Genomic DNA, 18,790 nt, shown 5'->3' on the forward strand with positions numbered 1-18,790 from the left:
GGCAAGTAGGTAACGTTTCGACCCCGTGGTGGGTCTTTGTCAAACCTCACTTGAAAGAGGATAAGGATAGCAAAACGGAGATGCAGTGTAGAAAAATCTGGAGAAATTCCCAGTACGGACTATGGGTAATGCATGTGGAGATCCGGAATGGCAGGAAGGGGGTATGTCCCTGGGAATGCTGCAGGAGCTGGAGCGGTGCCTGGTGGTGACGTCACATCCTGCCGCGGCCTCAGACCTGGAAGATCTCGTGAGCGTGCTCCACGCTGCCTGGATACAGCAACGCCGGAGGAGGAGAAGAGGCTGGAGAGCAATTGTAGCAAACGCCAATGCGCAACTTTCCACTATTGCCATCTCCACGTACATTTACCTACAGTGAACCTGCAATGCCGCAGCTCTCCCCAATGTCGTCAATGAGCACTGGCCTTAAGTTAGATTAAAAATATGCACCCCTCCACCTTTTCTGCCTTTCCTGTCTTTTCTAAATGTACAGAAAACAACAAAAATATAGGCATCTTTACTTGGGCCCGCTGCGCCATGAAAGTGCATTTGATTTGAGGCCTAGACAGGTAAGCACCTTTATTACTAACCAAATCCCCCATGTGTATCACAGAGAAAGGAGAGGCAAAAACAAAATTACGTACTATTAAAATTCAATAATTTACTTCACATATATATCTTAAAATAAAACAAGGGAATTTCACATAATTACTGAAGATAAAACAAAGACCAGGGACTATGGGCAATGGGACATATATAATTAATGCCGTATAACACCTCATCAATATTAATAATCAACCAACAACACTTTATAAAAAATGCCCAGTGCAATAAATCATTGTTGTACTAACCAAACCGTAGTATAATGCAAGATGTAAAGTGCTCAGTGCAAGTAGGTGCATTACCATACGCTAATGTCCATCTCTGAACGGCATCATTTTACTTAGGATACGTTCACATTTGCGTTGTGCGACGCAACGCACAACGCATGCAAAACGCATGCACAAAGCAGCGTTTTGTGACGCATGCGTTCATTTTTTGCATGATTTTTGGCGCAGAAAAAACTGCATCATGCAGAGTCCTCTGCGCCCTGACAGTTGCGCCAAAATAACGCATGCGTCACAAAACGCAAGACAACGCATGTCCATGCGCCCCCCATGTTAAATATAGGGGCGCATGACGCATGCTTCGCCGCGGCTGCGCCCGACGCTGCGCCGCACAACGCTAATGTGAACGTAGCCTTATATAAGTGTTAGTCCCGGTGTCTGCACCCTCAGATACCCTAGACATATAGTATATACAGAGCGTGTGACTACAGAGAGGATCTGTGGATATATAGTATATACAGAGCGTGTGACTACAGAGAGGAGCTGTGGATATATAGTATATACAGAGCGTGTGACTACAGAGAGGAGCTGTGGATATATAGTATATACAGAGCGTGTGACTACAGAGAGGAGCTGTGGATATATAGTATATACAGAGCGTGTGACTACAGAGGGGAGCTGTGGATATATAGTATATACAGAGCGTGTGACTACAGAGAGGAGCTGTGGATATATAGTATATACAGAGCGTGTGACTACAGAGGGGAGCTGTGGATATATGGTATATACAGAGCGTGTGACTACATAGGAGCTGTGGGTATATAATATATACAGAGCGTGTGACTACAGAGAGGATCTGTGGATATATAGTATATACAGAGCGTGTGACTACAGAGAGGAGCTGTGGATATATATTATATACAGAGCGTGTGACTACAGAGAGGAGCTGTGGATATATAATATATACAGAGCGTGTGACTACAGAGAGGAGCTGTGGATATATAGTATATACAGAGCGTGTGACTACAGAGAGGAGCTGTGGATATATAATATATACAGAGCGTGTGACTACAGAGAGGAGCTGTGGATATATGGTATATACAGAGCGTGTGACTACATAGGGGAGCTATGGATATATAGTACATACAGAGCGTGTGACTACAGAGAGGATCTGTGGATATATAGTATACACAGAGTGTGACTACAGAGAGGAGCTGTGGATATATAGTATATACAGAGCGTGTGACTACAGAGAGGAGCTGTGGATATATGGTATATACAGAGCGTGTGACTACATAGGGGAGCTATGGATATATAGTACATACAGAGCGTGTGACTACAGAGAGGATCTGTGGATATATAGTATACACAGAGTGTGACTACAGAGAGGAGCTGTGGATATATAGTATATACAGAGCGTGTGACTACAGAGAGGAGCTGTGGATATATAGTATATACAGAGCGTGTGACTACAGAGAGGAGCTGTGGATATATAGTATATACAGAGCGTGTGACTACAGAGGGGAGCTGTGGATATATGGTATATACAGAGCGTGTGACTACATAGGGGAGCTATGGATATATAGTACATACAGAGCGTGCGACCACAGAGAGGAGCTGTGAATATATAGTATATACAGAGTGTGTGACTAGAGAGGGGAGCTGTGAATATATAGTATATACAGAGCGTGTGGTTACAGAGAGGAGCTGTGGATATATAGTATATACAGAGCATGACTACAGAGAGGAGCAGTGGATACATAGTATATACAGAGCATGTGACTATAGAGAGGAGCTGTGGATATATAGTATATACAGAGCGTGTGACTACAGAGAGGAGCTGTGGATATATAGTATATACAGAGCGTGTGACTATAGAGGAGCTGTGGATAATGGGTATTATACCTACCGATAATTCGGTTTCCAGGAGTCCATCCTGACAGCACGCTGGAGGACGTCCTCCTCCTCCTTGCTGGGACAGGAAACAACACGAGAGGTTAAAAGGTCCCACTCCGCCCCCTTTCCTTTAGTGTTTTGACAAGTACCACACCATGGATAGATACCATTTGAATTTTATTAACCAAATCATATTTACAGCATATGACATAGTATACATAGGGGGGGAAGTAACGGTGCTGTCAGGATGGACTCCTGGAAACCGAATTATCGGTAGGTATAATACCCATTTTCCAGGACGTCCCCCTCACAGCACGCTGGAGAATACCAAAGAAACTCCTTTAGGGTGGGACAACTGCCTGGAGAACCTTTCTCCCAAAAGACATTTGTTGGTTTGCTAACACATCCAATTTGTAGTGTTTACAGAATGTGTTCACACTGGCCCAAGTCGCAGCTTTACAAATTTGTTCTAATGATGCCCCTGCCCGTTCGGCCCATGACGCTGAAATGGCCCGAGTTGAACGGGCTTTTATTCCCACAGGACAATCTACCCCTTCTGACACATAGGCTTTTGAGATTACTGTAGTGATCCATCTAGCTATAGATGTTTTGGATGCTTTTTTACCCTTATTTTTACCCCCAAACAGGACAAAAAGATTGGGATCCTTTCTCCAAGTACTAGTGGCCTCTAAATAATCTAGTACTGCCTGTCTGACATCAAGAGAATGTAAAGATTGTTCTTTTGTATTAGAGGGTTTATTGCAAAAGGAGGGTAGAATTATTTCCTGATTTCTGTTTTGTACTGAAGCTACTTTGGGAATAAATGATGGATCTAGTTTTAGGATTATATGATCCTCACGAACCTGGAGGTACGGGTCCCTAATTGATAGGGCTTGTATTTCCCCTACTCTTTTGGCTGTCGTAATAGCTACCAAAAAGGCTGTTTTCCAAGTTCTTATTGCAATGGGCATGTCATCTTTCTGGGTAAAAGGATCTTTACATAGGGCTCTGAGTACTAAATTTAAATCCCAAGGGGGAGTTAATTGCCTAACTGTGGGACGTAATCTCTGGACAGCTTTTATGAATCTCATTATCCACGGGTGAGAGGCTAATGGATAATCCAGAAATGTGCTAAGTGCTGAAATTTGTACTTTAAGGGTACTAGGTCTCAGCCCCATATTAAATCCCGATTGGAGAAAATCCAGAACTCTGGGCACATCCGGGTTTTCTGACATTCCGGCCGACCTGCCACCTCTCATACAGAACTTCTTCCAAATTTTGTAATAAATTGATGAAGTTACTGGTTTACGACTAGCTTGGATCGTTGAGATGACTTCATCAGATAACCCTCGCGATTTCAGGATGTCCCTCTCAGGATCCATGCTGAAAGGTGCAATCGTTCCGGGTTTTGATGTAACACTGGCCCTTGATGAATCATGTCCTTCCATAGAGGAAGACTGACTGGACTGTCCATCGCCATGGCTCCTAACAACGGAAACCAGCTCCTTCTTGGCCAGAATGGTACTATCATCAGAACTGTTGCTTGATCTTCCTGAGGACCCTCGGAATGAGTGCTATTGGGGGAAAAGCATAGGATAGTGGTTCGACCCATGTTTGACTCAAGGCGTCGACTGCTTCTGGTATGTCTGTAGGGTTGAGGGAATAGAATCTGGCCACCTTCGAATTTTTTCTTGTAGCGAATAGATCTATCCTGGGAGTCCCCCAGCGATGACATAATTGGTGAAAGATTTCTTGGTTTAATTCCCATTCTGTGGGACAGACTTCTTTCCTGCTCAGATAATCGGCCAGGACGTTTTGAGATCCTTCTAAGTGGACTGCTGTGATTGACAGGACTGTGTTTTCTGCCCAAGAAAATATTTTCCGTGCCAATTCCTGAAGTGGTTTGTATCTGGGACCTCCTTGGTGTCTTATGAAGGATACTGCTGTCATGTTGTCCGTTAAGATTTTCACATGTTGGTTTTTTAAACGGGAGTGATTCCTTCTTAGAGCTTCCCAAATAGCGTAAAGCTCTCTGTAGTTTGAAGATCTTCGACTGATATCCTTTGGCCATCTGCCCTGGACGAATGATCCTTCTAGATGGGCTCCCCAACCCCACTGGCTGGCATCCGTAGTGATCACCACACACGGGGTACAGGTCCATGGAACCCCCACTCTTAGGTTGCTGTATTGTGTCCACCAGTGCAATGACTTTTTTACTGCCTTTGATAGGTGGATTACTCTGTCCAGTGATGACTGACGTCGATCCCATGCCGAGAGAACCTGATCCTGTAGCAATCTTGAGTGAGCCTGTGCCCACCTTACGCAAGTGATACAGGCTGTCATCTTCCCTAAGACCTTCATGGCTGATCTTATAGTGACCTGGTGCTTTATGAATTCCATGATTAATGCTCTTATTGACACCTGTTTTTCTCTTGGCAAAAAGGATTGTCTTGTGGTGGCATCTAGAAGAACTCCCAAAAATACCTTCCGAGATTCGGGTTTCATGTGAGATTTTTCTTGATTCACGACCCAACCTAGATATTTTAGGACTGCAATGGCTCGATCTCTGTGTAGGATTAAGATGTTTCTTGTTCTGGCTACCAGCAGAAAATCGTCCAGATAAGGAATTATTGTAATTCCTTCGTTTCTTAAGTATGCCACCACTTCCGCCACCAATTTTGTAAATATCCTCGGTGCTGACGCCAGGCCGAACGGGAGACCTTGAAATTGAAGGTGGCAGGTTTGGTCCGGAAACTTTACAGAAAACCTCAGAAGCTCCTGAGATGTTGCATGGATTGGAACCTGATGATACGCACTTTTTAGGTCTAGCGTACACATTACCGCATCTTTGTCTATGAGATGGACCGTTGTTTTTATTGATTCCATTCTGAATCTTTTGTATTTTACATAGACGTTCAATGGTTTTAAGTTTATTATTGTGCGTGTTTCCCCTGATGGCTTTGGGATTGAGAATAGTGAAGAGTAGTGACCTCTGGCTATTTCTGTTGTGGGGACCCGCACTATAACTTGAGAACTGAACAACTTCAGAATGTCTATGAACATTGGTGAATCTTTTGCCACCTTGGTAGGTGGGATACACCTCTGTGGTGCTGGGGATATGAGCTCTATCCTGTAACCCTCTGAAATGATTTTTAGGACATAGGCATTTTTTGTCACTTCTTTCCAGTTGTCCAGAAAGAGACTGAGCCTGCCCCCTATACCTATGGCGTCATTGTCTCCTAGATCTAGGGCTTGACCCAAACAGGGAGTTTCTTCCCCTTCGGTTCTGAGAATAGGCACCTCTATAGGAACCTCTGCTGGGTCTCCACTGTTCTCTATAATCAGGCTGCTTGAATTTATAGGAACTTCGAGGTGGAGGTCTCTTCCGAAATGGCTGGAATTTTTTCAGTTTTTCCTCAGGAAAACCTTTTTTATTATCTGATGTGGATTCCAGAATATCGTCTAATGCTTGTCCAAATACCTTGGACCCTGAAAAGGGAATAGCACATAATTTGTTTTTTGATGCATTATCCCCTGACCAAGATTTGAGCCATATAGCTCTACGAGTCGCATTGGATAACAAACTATTTCTGGCCGCAAATCTAACGGATTCTGCTGATGTGTCCGCCATAAAGGCTGTGGCAGATTTTATGATGGGTAAGGAGGAAATCAAATCGGCCCGTGGGGTTTTATTCACCAAATGTTCCTCTAACTGCCCCATCCACAAATACATTGATCTAGCTACTGATGTGGCTGCAATGTTAGCTTTTATCAGTGCTGCCGACGTCTCCCATGAACGGCGCAACAGAATATCTGCTTTGCGGTCCATAGCGTCTCTGAGACTAGAAGAGTCCTCGAATGGAATAGCCGTTTTTTTAGTAACTTTGGCTATAGGCACGTCGATCTTCGGAATTTCCTCCCATGCCTTGATGTCTTCCGGATCAAATGGTAGACGACTTTTAAATTCTCGCGATACTATCAGTCTACGTTCAGCATCTTTCCATTCTTGTAGTATCATCTGTTTGAGGTGATCACTCACAGGGAATACCGTCTGTCTTTGTGATGTCAGTCCTCCAAACATCAAATCTTGTCTGGATTTCGGCCGCGGTTCTTCTTTCATCTGCATTGTATTTCTCACCGCCTGCACTAGATCTTCCGTCTCTTCCACATGGAATAGAAATTTTCTTCCTTGATCCTGTTCCTCTAATGGTAGTTCTCCTTCTTCTTGATCCGAACTTCTCCCATCAGATTCTTCTTTAGAAAGCACTTCCTCATCATCTTGGTCCAGATCCAACCGTGGCCTTTTACGGCTCCGACCTGGGCTGGAGGGGTACCGCTGTGTCATGGAAGCCAATGAATTTTGTACCTCTTCCCAGATTAAAGACCTCATTTCAGATAGTAATGATGGTTGTTCTTCTCTTACAACTCTGGAAATGCAGGACTCGCATAATTCCTTTTTATGTGCCTCTGGTAATTTAGCATTACATATGGAACATCGTCTGGACTTTGTCAGTGCTTTGCCTGACTTTTTTGCCACTGACAGGGATGTCTGTTGAGTCTCCTTATCCTAAGTATAAGAATGAGTACATCTTAGTGACTTAGGAATAAGTGAGAAAGGTAATATGCGCTATGCGCACTTACCCCAGTCTCCTCACTCCTGGGATCCACATCCTCTGTTTAAATATAAATATATATATCATATAAATAGAACGTCTCCTGCTAGATATATGTATATAGGGATTTTGCAGCACTGCTGCACTTACCCCTTGTCTCTGGCATTGCAGACCTCCTCTCCGGCTGTTTCACTTGCATGCACCTGCGTCCTGGTTAATGTAGAGCTCACTCCAACCTGTAGAACGCCGGCGCCTATTTTTAAATCTGGCGCCTTTTTATATACGCTTTAGCGTTCCACCCTGTGGAACGCATACCCTGCCGCCGAATGTACCGGATCTGATGCCGCTGACATCACCGGAAGCGCTATATCACTTACTTCCGCGTTCCACGCAGTGGAACGCACGCTGAAGCCGGGAGGTTCTGCTGCCCCTGCCTGCTCGTATAAGAGCATGCGGACCTCTGCGCCCATCCTGGCGCCGGCGCCTCTTGTCCTTCCTGGCGCCTGAGCCAAGAGCCTCCCCCTGGGAGGAAGCGGCTCACCCAGGAGCGCGTCCGCTCGACTGGTCTCTGGACGCAGGGACTCCCACCCGGGGAGTATGTGCCCTGGGCTACCGACGAGGGGGAAGGATTTTGGACCAGCCGCACGATCCCCCTGAGCCCTCCGGTAAGCTTGATCTCTCGTGTGTCCCTCCATGCAGGGACAGGAAAAACACTAAAGGAAAGGGGGCGGAGTGGGACCTTTTAACCTCTCGTGTTGTTTCCTTTCCCAGCAAGGAGGAGGAGGACGTCCTCCAGCGTGCTGTCAGGGGGACGTCCTGGAAATATAGTATATACAGAGCGTGTGACTACAGAGAGGATCTGTGGATATATAGTATATACAGAGCGTGTGGACTACAGAGAGGAGCTGTGGATATATAGTATATACAGAGCGTGTGACTACAGAGAGGAGCTGTGGATATATAGTATATACAGAGCGTGTGACTACAGAGAGGAGCTGTGGATATATAATATATAGAGAGCGTGTGATTACAGAGAGGAGCTGTGGATACATAGTATATACAGAGCGTGTGACTATAGAGAGGAGCTGTGGATATATAGTATATACAGAGCATGTGACTACAGAGAGGAGCTGTGGATATATAATATATAGAGAGCGTGTGACTACAGAGAGGAGCAGTGGATACATAGTATATACAGAGCGTGTGACTATAGAGAGGAGCTGTGGATATATAGTATATACAGAGTGTGTGACTACAGAGGGGAGCTGTGGATATATAGTATATACAGAGCGTGTGACTATAGAGGAGCTGTGGATATATACTATATACAGAGCGTTTGACTACAGAGAGGATCTGTGGATATATAGTATATACAGAGCGTGTGACTACAGAGAGGAGCTGTGGATATATAGTATATACAGAGCGTGTGACTACAGAGAGGATCTGTGGATATATAGTATATACAGAGCGTGTGACTACAGAGAGGATCTGTGGATATATAGTATATACAGAGCGTGTGGACTACAGAGAGGAGCTGTGGATATATAGTATATACAGAGTGTGTGACTACAGAGAGGAGCTGTGGATATATAGTATATACAGAGCATGTGACTACAGAGAGGAGCTGTGGATATATAATATATAGAGAGCGTGTGACTACAGAGAGGAGCAGTGGATACATAGTATATACAGAGCGTGTGGTTACAGAGAGGAGCTGTGAATATATAGTGTATACAGAGCGTGTGGACTACAGAGAGGAGCTGTGGATATATAGTATATACAGAGTGTGTGACTACAGAGAGGAGCTGTGGATATATAGTATATACAGAGCATGTGACTACAGAGAGGAGCTGTGGATATATAATATATACAGAGCGTGTGACTACAGAGAGGAGCTGTGGATATATAGTATATACAGAGCGTGTGACTACAGAGAGGAGCTGTGGATATATAGTATATACAGAGCGTGTGACTACAGAGAAGAGTTGTGGATATATAGTATATACAGAGCGTGTGACTACAGAGAGGAGCTGTGGATATATAGTATATACAGAGCGTGTGACTAGAGGAGCTGTGGATATATAGTATATATAGAGTGTGTGACTACAGAGAGGAGCTGTGGATATATAGTATATACAGAGCGTGTGACTACAGAGAGGAGCAGTCAATATATAGTATATACAGAGCTTGTGACTACAGAGAAGAGCTGTGGATATATAGTATATACAGAGCGTGTGACTATAGAGAAGAGCTGTGGATATATAGTATATGCAGAGCGTGTGACTACAGAGAGGAGCTGTGGGTATATACTCCTCTATGCCTCAAACCTACTGGAACAACATGCCCATCTTGAACTGTCCTCCCACCTCTCCTCCTGCTCCCTCTTTGACCAGTTACAATCTGGCTTCCAACCCTATCACTCAGCAGAAACTGCCCTAACTAAAGTCACCAATGACCTACTAACTGTCAAGAGCAAGCGACACTACTCTGCCCTCCTTCTCCTGGACGTGTCTTCTGCCTTTGACACTGTGGACCACCCCCTTCTGCTACAGATCCTCTCATCTTTTGGTATCACAGACTTGGCCCTATCCTGGATATTGTTATATCTGACAGACCGAACATTCAGTGTCTCCCTCCCCATACCACCTCCTCACCTCGCCCACTTGTCTGTCGGTGGTCCTCAAGGCTCAGTTCAAGGACCCCTACTCTTCTCCATCTACACCTTCGTCCTGGGACAGCTCATAGAATCCCACGGTCTACAATATCATCTCTATGCCGATGACACGCAGATTTACCTATCCGGACCTGACCTCACCTTCTTACTTACCAAAATCCCACACTGTCTGCTATCTCGGCCTTCTTTTCTGCTCGCTTTCTAAAACTGAACATGGACAAAACAGAATTCATCATCTTTCCCCCATCTCACTCTACCCCTCCACCAGACCTATCCATCAATGTCAATGGCTGCTCAATTTCCCCAGTACCACACGCTCGGTGCCTAGGGGTGATCCTCGACTCTGCCCTCTCTTTCAAGCCACATATCCAAGCCCTTGCCTCCTCCTACCGTCTCAAACTCAAAAATATCTCCCGGATCCGAGCATTCCTTGACCGCGACACCACAAATAACTAGTGTATGCCCTTATCTCCCGCCTTGACTACTGCAACCTCCTACTCTCTGGCCTCCCCTCTAGCACTCTGGCACCACTCCAATCCATCCTACACTCTGCTGCCCGACTAATCTACCTGTCCCCCCGCTATTCCCCAGCCTCTCCCCTATGCCAAGCCCTTCACTGGCTTCCTATCGCCCAGAGACTACAGTTCAAAACCCTTACAATGACATACAGAGTCATCCACAACCTGTCTCCTCCATACATCTGTGACCTTGTCTCCCGGTACTCACCTACACGCAACTTCCGATCCTCTCAAGATCGCCTTCTCTACTCCCCTCTTATCTCCTCTTCCCACAACCGCATCCAAGACTTCTCCCGTGCTTCCCCCATACTCTGGAACTCTCTACCCAACACATCAGACTCTCGCCTACCATAGAAACCTTCAAAAAGAACCTGAAGACTCACCTCTTCCGACAAGCCTACAGCCTGCAATGATCTTCAACCTACTGAACCGCCGCACAACCAGCTCTACCCTCTTCTAGTGTATCCTCACCCATCCCCTGCAGACTGTGAGCCCTCGCGGGCAGGGTCCTCCCTCCTGTACCTGTTAGTGCCTTGTTTTTTGCTCATGTTTGTTGAATTTATCTACAGTCATGGCCAAAAGTATTGACACCCCTGCAATTCTGTCAGATAATAATCAGTTTCTTCCTGAAAATGATTGCAAACACAAATTATTTGGTATTATTATCTTCATTTAATTTGTCTTAAATGAAAAAACACAAAAGAGAATGAAGCAAAAAGCAAAACATTGATCATTTCTCACAAAACTCCAAAAATGGGCCAGACAAAAGTATTGGTACCCTCAGCCTAATACTTGGTTGCACAACCTTTAGCCAAAATAACTGCGACCAACCACTACCGGTAACCATCAATGAGTTTCTTACAATGCTCTGCTGGAATTTTAGACCATTCTTCTTTGGCAAACTGCTCCAGGTCCCTGATATTTGAAGGGTGCCTTCTCCAAACTGCCATTTTTAGATCTCTCCACAGGTGTTCTACGGGATTCAGGTCTGGATTCATTGCTGGCCACCTTAGAAGTCTCCAGTGCTTTCTCTCAAACCATTTTCTAGTGCTTTTTGAAGTGTGTTTTGGGTCATTGTCCTGCTGGATGACCCATGACCTCTGAGGGAGACCCAGCTTTCTCACACTGGGCCCTACATTATGCTGCAAAATTTGTTGGTAGTCTTCAGACTTCATAATGCCATGCACACGGTCAAGAAGTCCAGTGCCAGAGGCAGCAAAGCAACCCCAAAACATCAGGGAACCTCCGCCATGTTTGACTGTAGGGACCGTGTTCTTTTCTTTGAATGCCTCTTTTTTCTCATGTAAACTCTATGTTGATGCCTTTGCCCAAAAAGCTCTACTTTTGTCTCATCTGACCAGAGAACATTCTTCCAAAACGTTTTAGGCTTTTTCAGGTAAGTTTTGGCAAACTCCAGCCTGGCTTTTTTATGTCTCAGGGTAAGAAGTGGGGTCTTCTTGGGTCTCCTACCATACAGTCCCTTTTCATTCAGACGCTGACGGATAGTAAGGGTTGACACTGTTGTACCCTCGGACTGCAGGGCAGCTTGAACTTGTTTGGATGTTAGTCGAGGTTCTTTATCCAACATCCGCACAATCTTGCGTGGAAATCTCTTGTCAATTTTTCTTTTCCGTCCACATCTAGGGAGGTTAGCCACAGTGCCATGGGCTTTACACTTCTTGATGACACTGCGCACGGTAGACACAGGAACATTCAGGTCTTTGGAGATGGACTTGTAGCCTGGAGATTGCTCATGCTTCCTCACAATTTGGTTTCTCAGGTCCTCAGACAGTTCTTTGGTCTTCTTTCTTTTCTCCATGCTCAATGTGGTGCACACAAGGACACAGGACAGAGGTTGAGTCAACTTTAATCCATGTCAACTGGCTGCAAGTGTGATTTAGTTATTGCCAACACCTGTTAGGTGCCACAGGTAAGTTACCGCTGCTGTTAATTACACTAATTAGAGAAGCATCATATGATTTTTCGAACAGTGCCAATACTTTTATCCACCCCCTTTTTTATGTTTGGTGTGGAATTATATCCAATTTGGCTTTAGGACAATTCTTTTTGTGTTTTTTTCATTTAAGACAAATTAAATGAAGATAATAATAAGAATTTGTGATTGCAATCATTTTCAGGAAGAAACCGAGTATTATCTGACAGAATTGCAGGGGTGTCAATACTTTTGGCCATGACTGTATGTTTGCAACTTTTCACATGTAAAGCGCCATGGAATAAATAGCGCTATAAAAATGTACAATAATAATAATATAGTATATACCTCACACTGTCCTGTATAAATACTATATACAAGTGCATCTCACAAAATGAGAATATCATCAAAAAGTGAATCTCATATTACATAGAGTAGTACCGTACAGGGGTCCCCCGCAGCCTCATACACACACAGTACCGTACAGGGGTCCCCCGCAGCCTCACACACGGTACCGTACAGGGTTCTCCCGCAGCCTCACACACACAGTACCGTACAGGGGTCCCCCGCAGCCTCACACACACACACAAGGTACCATACAGGGGTCCCCCGCAGGCTCACACACACGGTATCGTACAGGGGTCCCCCGCAGCCTCACACACACACGGTATCGTACATGGGTACCCCGCAGCCTCACACACACACGGTACCGTACAGGGGTCGCCCGCAGCCTCACACACACACGGTACCGTACAGGGGTCCCCCGCAGCCTCACACACACGGTACCATACAGGGGTCCCCCGCAGCCTCACACACACGGTACCATACAGGGGTCCCCCGCAGCCTCACACACACAGTACCGTACAGGGGTCCCCCGCAGCCTCCCACACACACGGTATCGTACAGGGGTCCCCCGCAGCCTCACACACACGGTATCGTACAGGGGTCCCCCGCAGCCTCACACACACACGGTATCGTACATGGGTACCCCGCAGCCTCACACACACACGGTACCGTACAGGGGTCGCCCGCAGCCTCACACACACACGGTACCGTACAGGGGTCCCCCGCAGCCTCACACACACGGTACCATACAGGGGTCCCCCGCAGCCTCACACACACAGTACCGTACAGGGGTCCCCCGCAGCCTCACACACGGTACCGTACAGGGTTCTCCCGCAGCCTCACACACACAGTACCGTACAGGGGTCCCCCGCAGCCTCACACACACACACAAGGTACCATACAGGGGTCCCCCGCAGGCTCACACACGGTATCGTACAGGGGTCCCCCACAGCCTCCCACACACACGGTATCGTACAGGGGTCCCCCGCAGCCTCACACACACACGGTATCGTACAGGGGTCCCCCGCAGCCTCACACACGGTATCGTACAGGGGTCCCCCCCAGCCTCACACACACACGGTATCGTACATGGGTCCCCCGCAGCCTCACACACACACGGTACCGTACAGGGGTCCCCCGCAGCCTCACACACACACTGTACCGTACAGGGGTCCCCCAAAGCCTCACACACACACTGTACCGTACAGGGGTCCCCCAAAGCCTCACACACACACGGTACCGTACAGGGGTCCCCCGCAGCCTCACACACACACGGTACCGTACAGGGGTCCCCCGCAGGCTCACACACACACGGTATCGTACAGGGGTCCCCCGCAGCCTCCCACACACACGGTACCGTACAGGGGTCCCCCGCAGCCTCACACACACACGGTACCGTACAGGGGTCCCCCGCAGCCTCACACACGGTACCGTACAGGGGTCCCCCGCAGCCTCACACACGGTACCGTACAGGGGTCCCCCGCAGCCTCACACACGGTACCGTACAGGGGTCCCCCGCAGCCTCACACACGGTACCGTACAGGGGTCCCCCGCAGCCTCACACACGGTACCGTACAGGGGTCCCCCGCAGCCTCACACACGGTACCGTACAGGGGTCCCCCGCAGCCTCACACACACTGTATCGTACAGGGGTCCCCCGCAGCCTCACACACACTGTATCGTACAGGGGTCCCCCGCAGCCTCACACACGGTACCGTACAGGGATCCCCCGCAGCCTCACACACGGTACCATACAGGGGTCCCCCGCAGCCTCACACACGGTACCATACAGGGGTCCCCCGCAGCCTCACACACGGTACCGTACAGGGGTCCCCCGCAGCCTCACACACGGTACCGTACAGGGGTCCCCCGCAGCCTCACACACGGTACCGTACAGGGGTCCCCCGCAGCCTCACACACGGTACCGTACAGGGGTCCCCCGCAGCCTCACACACGGTACCGTACAGGGGTCCCCCGCAGCCTCACACACACTGTATCGTACAGGGGTCCCCCGCAGCCTCACACACACTGTATCGTACAGGGGTCCCCCGCAGCCTCACACACGGTACCGTACAGGGATCCCCCGCAGCCTCACACACGGTACCATACAGGGGTCCCCCGCAGCCTCACACACGGTACCGTACAGGGATCCCCCGCAGCCTCACACACACTGTATCGTACAGGGGTCCCCCGCAGCCTCACACACACTGTATCGTACAGGGGTCCCCCGCAGCCTCACACACGGTACCGTACAGGGATCCCCCGCAGCCTCACACACGGTACCATACAGGGGTCCCCCGCAGCCTCACACACGGTACCGTACAGGGATCCCCCGCAGCCTCACACACGGTACCATACAGGGGTCCCCCGCAGCCTCACACACGGTACCATACAGGGGTCCCCCGCTGCCTCACACACGGTACCATACAGGGGTCCCCCGCTGCCTCACACACGGTACCATACAGGGGTCCCCCGCTGCCTCACACACGGTACCATACAGGGGTCCCCCGCAGCCTCACACACGGTACCATACAGGGGTCCCCCGCTGCCTCACACACGGTACCGTACAGGGGTCCCCCACAGCCTCACACACGGTACCATACAGGGGTCCCCCGCTGCCTCACACACGGTACCATACAGGGGTCCCCCGCAGCCTCACACACGGTACCATACAGGGGTCCCCCGCTGCCTCACACACGGTACCATACAGGGGTCCCCCGCAGCCTCACACATGGTACCGTACAGGGGTCCCCCGCTGCCTCACACACGGTACCGTACAGGGGTCCCCCGCTGCCTCACACACGGTATCGTACAGGGGTCCCCCGCTGCCTCACACACGGTACCATACAGGGGTCCCCCGCTGCCTCACACACAGTACCATACAGGGGTCCCCCGCAGCCTCACACACAGTACCATACAGGGGTCCCCCGCAGCCTCACACACGGTACCGTACAGGGGTCCCCCGCAGCCTCACACACGGTATCGTACAGGGGTCCCCCGCTGCCTCACACACAGTACCATACAGGGGTCCCCCGCAGCCTCACACACACAGTACCATACAGGGGTCCCCCGCAGCCTCACACACAGTACCATACAGGGGTCCCCCGCAGCCTCACACACACAGTACCATACAGGGGTCCCCCGCAGCCTCACACACACAGTACCATACAGGGGTCCCCCGCAGCCTCACACACAGTACCATACAGGGGTCCCCCGCAGCCTCACACACGGTACCGTACAGGGGTCCCCCGCAGCCTCACACACGGTACCGTATAGGAGTCCCCCGCAGCCTCACACACACAGTACCGTACAGGGGTCCCCCGCTGCCTCACACACGGTATCGTACAGGGGTCCCCCGCTGCCTCACACACGGTACCATACAGGGGTCCCCCGCTGCCTCACACACAGTACCATACAGGGGTCCCCCGCAGCCTCACACACAGTACCATACAGGGGTCCCCCGCAGCCTCACACACGGTACCGTACAGGGGTCCCCCGCAGCCTCACACACGGTATCGTACAGGGGTCCCCCGCTGCCTCACACACAGTACCATACAGGGGTCCCCCGCAGCCTCACACACACAGTACCATACAGGGGTCCCCCGCAGCCTCACACACAGTACCATACAGGGGTCCCCCGCAGCCTCACACACACAGTACCATACAGGGGTCCCCCGCAGCCTCACACACACAGTACCATACAGGGGTCCCCCGCAGCCTCACACACAGTACCATACAGGGGTCCCCCGCAGCCTCACACACGGTACCGTACAGGGGTCCCCCGCAGCCTCACACACACAGTACCATACAGGGGTCCCCCGCAGCCTCACACACAGTACCATACAGGGGTCCCCCGCAGCCTCACACACGGTACCGTACAGGGGTCCCCCGCAGCCTCACACACGGTACCGTATAGGAGTCCCCCGCAGCCTCACACACACACACACAGTACCATACAGGGGTCCCCCGCAGCCTCACACACACAGTACCATACAGGGGTCCCCCGCAGCCTCACACACACAGTACCATACAGGGGTCCCCCGCAGCCTCACACACGGTACCATACAGGGGTCCCCCACTGCCTCACACACAGTACCATACAGGGGTCCCCCGCAGCCTCACACACACAGTACCATACAGGGGTCCCCCACTGCCTCACACACGGTACCATACAGGGGTCCCCCGCTGCCTCACACACGGTACCATACAGAGGTCCCCCGCTGCCTCACACACGGTACCGTACAGGGGTCCCCCGCAGCCTCACACACGGTACCATACAGGGGTCCCCCGCAGCCTCACACACAGTACCATACAGGGGTCCCCCGCAGCCTCACACACGGTACCGTACAGGGGTCCCCCGCAGCCTCACACACGGTACCGTATAGGAGTCCCCCGCAGCCTCACACACACACACACAGTACCATACAGGGGTCCCCCGCAGCCTCACACACACAGTACCATACAGGGGTCCCCCGCAGCCTCACACACACAGTACCATACAGGGGTCCCCCGCAGCCTCACACACGGTACCATACAGGGGTCCCCCACTGCCTCACACACAGTACCATACAGGGGTCCCCCGCAGCCTCACACACAGTACCATACAGAGGTCCCCCGCAGCCTCACACACGGTACCATACAGGGGTCCCCCGCTGCCTCACACACGGTACCATACAGAGGTCCCCCACAGCCTCACACACACAGTACCATAACAGAGGTCCCCCGCAGCCTCACACACGGTACCGTATAGGAGTCCCCCGCAGCCTCACACACACACACACAGTACCATACAGGGGTCCCCCGCAGCCTCACACACACAGTACCATACAGGGGTCCCCCGCAGCCTCACACACACAGTACCATACAGGGGTCCCCCGCAGCCTCACACACGGTACCATACAGAGGTCCCCCACTGCCTCACACACAGTACCATACAGGGGTCCCCCGCAGCCTCACACACACAGTACCATACAGGGGTCCCCCGCAGCCTCACACACAGTACCATACAGGGGTCCCCCGCAGCCTCACACACGGTACCATACAGAGGTCCCCCACAGCCTCACACACAGTACCATAACAGAGGTCCCCCGCAGCCTCACACACGGTATCGTATAGGAGTCACGGACGGACACACACAGGGATGCCGGACACTACATGCACAAAATCAGCGCACGGGGAGGAGTTATATAAGCGACCAATCACGCTCCGGCTATTATTTCTCAGGAGTCAGTTTGATCATGAAAGCCTCCACGTGATTGGCTGCCAGTCCCGCTCGCGCTGTTCTATACCATTTGGAGACACAGTTTCTGTACCGTTTATCAGCTGCCGCCGTCCACCGTGAGGCCCGGATCCGGGGCTAATTCTCAGCGTAACGTTTAAAGCCGGCGCCCGTGTGTGTCTGTGCGGGCGCGCTCCGGTGACGTCACGCCGACGACTAAGTGTTCTCGGTGTGAGTCTCTAGGAAAATGGCGCCCGGGAGCTGCAGCGGCCATGTTACCGGAGTCCCGACTACAGGACCATGGCGGCGCCGGCTGTGGGGCTGTGGAGCTGCTCACTGGCGGCTGCTTGTTATTATTACCGGTGTTCTTCTTATTGTTTCTACTTCTCTATGAAATCTGTGTGTAATGGGGCCGAGGATTTGGGGTTTCTGTACTGTTTCCGGAATGATGGCCGTGCTTGGTTTCTACGGACTCTCCCTGCGCTTGGTTTCCGCGGACGCCCCCACGCTTTGTTTCTTCTGCGGACACCGCACGTGGTTTCTGCAGGCGCCCCGCTCTTCATATCTACGGTGGCCCCCGAGCTTGGTTTCTACAGGCACCCCATTCTTGGTTTCTGTGCCACACTTGGTTCCTGGGGACGCCCCGACCTCGGTTTCTGGGGACACGCCGTGCTTGGTTCCTGCGGATGCGCTGCACTTGGTTTTTGCGCCATGCTTGTTTCCTGGGGATGCCCCGTGCTTGGTTCCTGGGGACACATCGCGCTTGATT

The 18,790-nt window shown here is 50.5% G+C and overlaps 1 protein-coding gene across 3 annotated transcripts in view; it reads right to left on the minus strand.

Moving 5' to 3' along the window:
• Positions 1-18,527, minus strand: part of GTF3C2 (general transcription factor IIIC subunit 2) — a 160,944-nt gene extending 142,417 nt beyond the window's left edge. For 2 of the 3 annotated variants that reach the window (XM_077291969.1, XM_077291967.1), the window contains exon 1: positions 18,116-18,261. The gene's annotated coding sequence lies outside the window, so the exon portion shown is untranslated. Of the gene's footprint in view, positions 1-18,115; positions 18,262-18,381 lie in introns of those variants that run through there. The other variant, XM_077291968.1, reaches the window with a different exon arrangement.
• Between the last annotated feature and the right edge of the window lie 263 nt (positions 18,528-18,790).

Source organism: Ranitomeya variabilis, chromosome 2, assembly GCF_051348905.1.
Source record: "Ranitomeya variabilis isolate aRanVar5 chromosome 2, aRanVar5.hap1, whole genome shotgun sequence".
NCBI lineage: Eukaryota > Metazoa > Chordata > Amphibia > Anura > Dendrobatidae > Ranitomeya > Ranitomeya variabilis.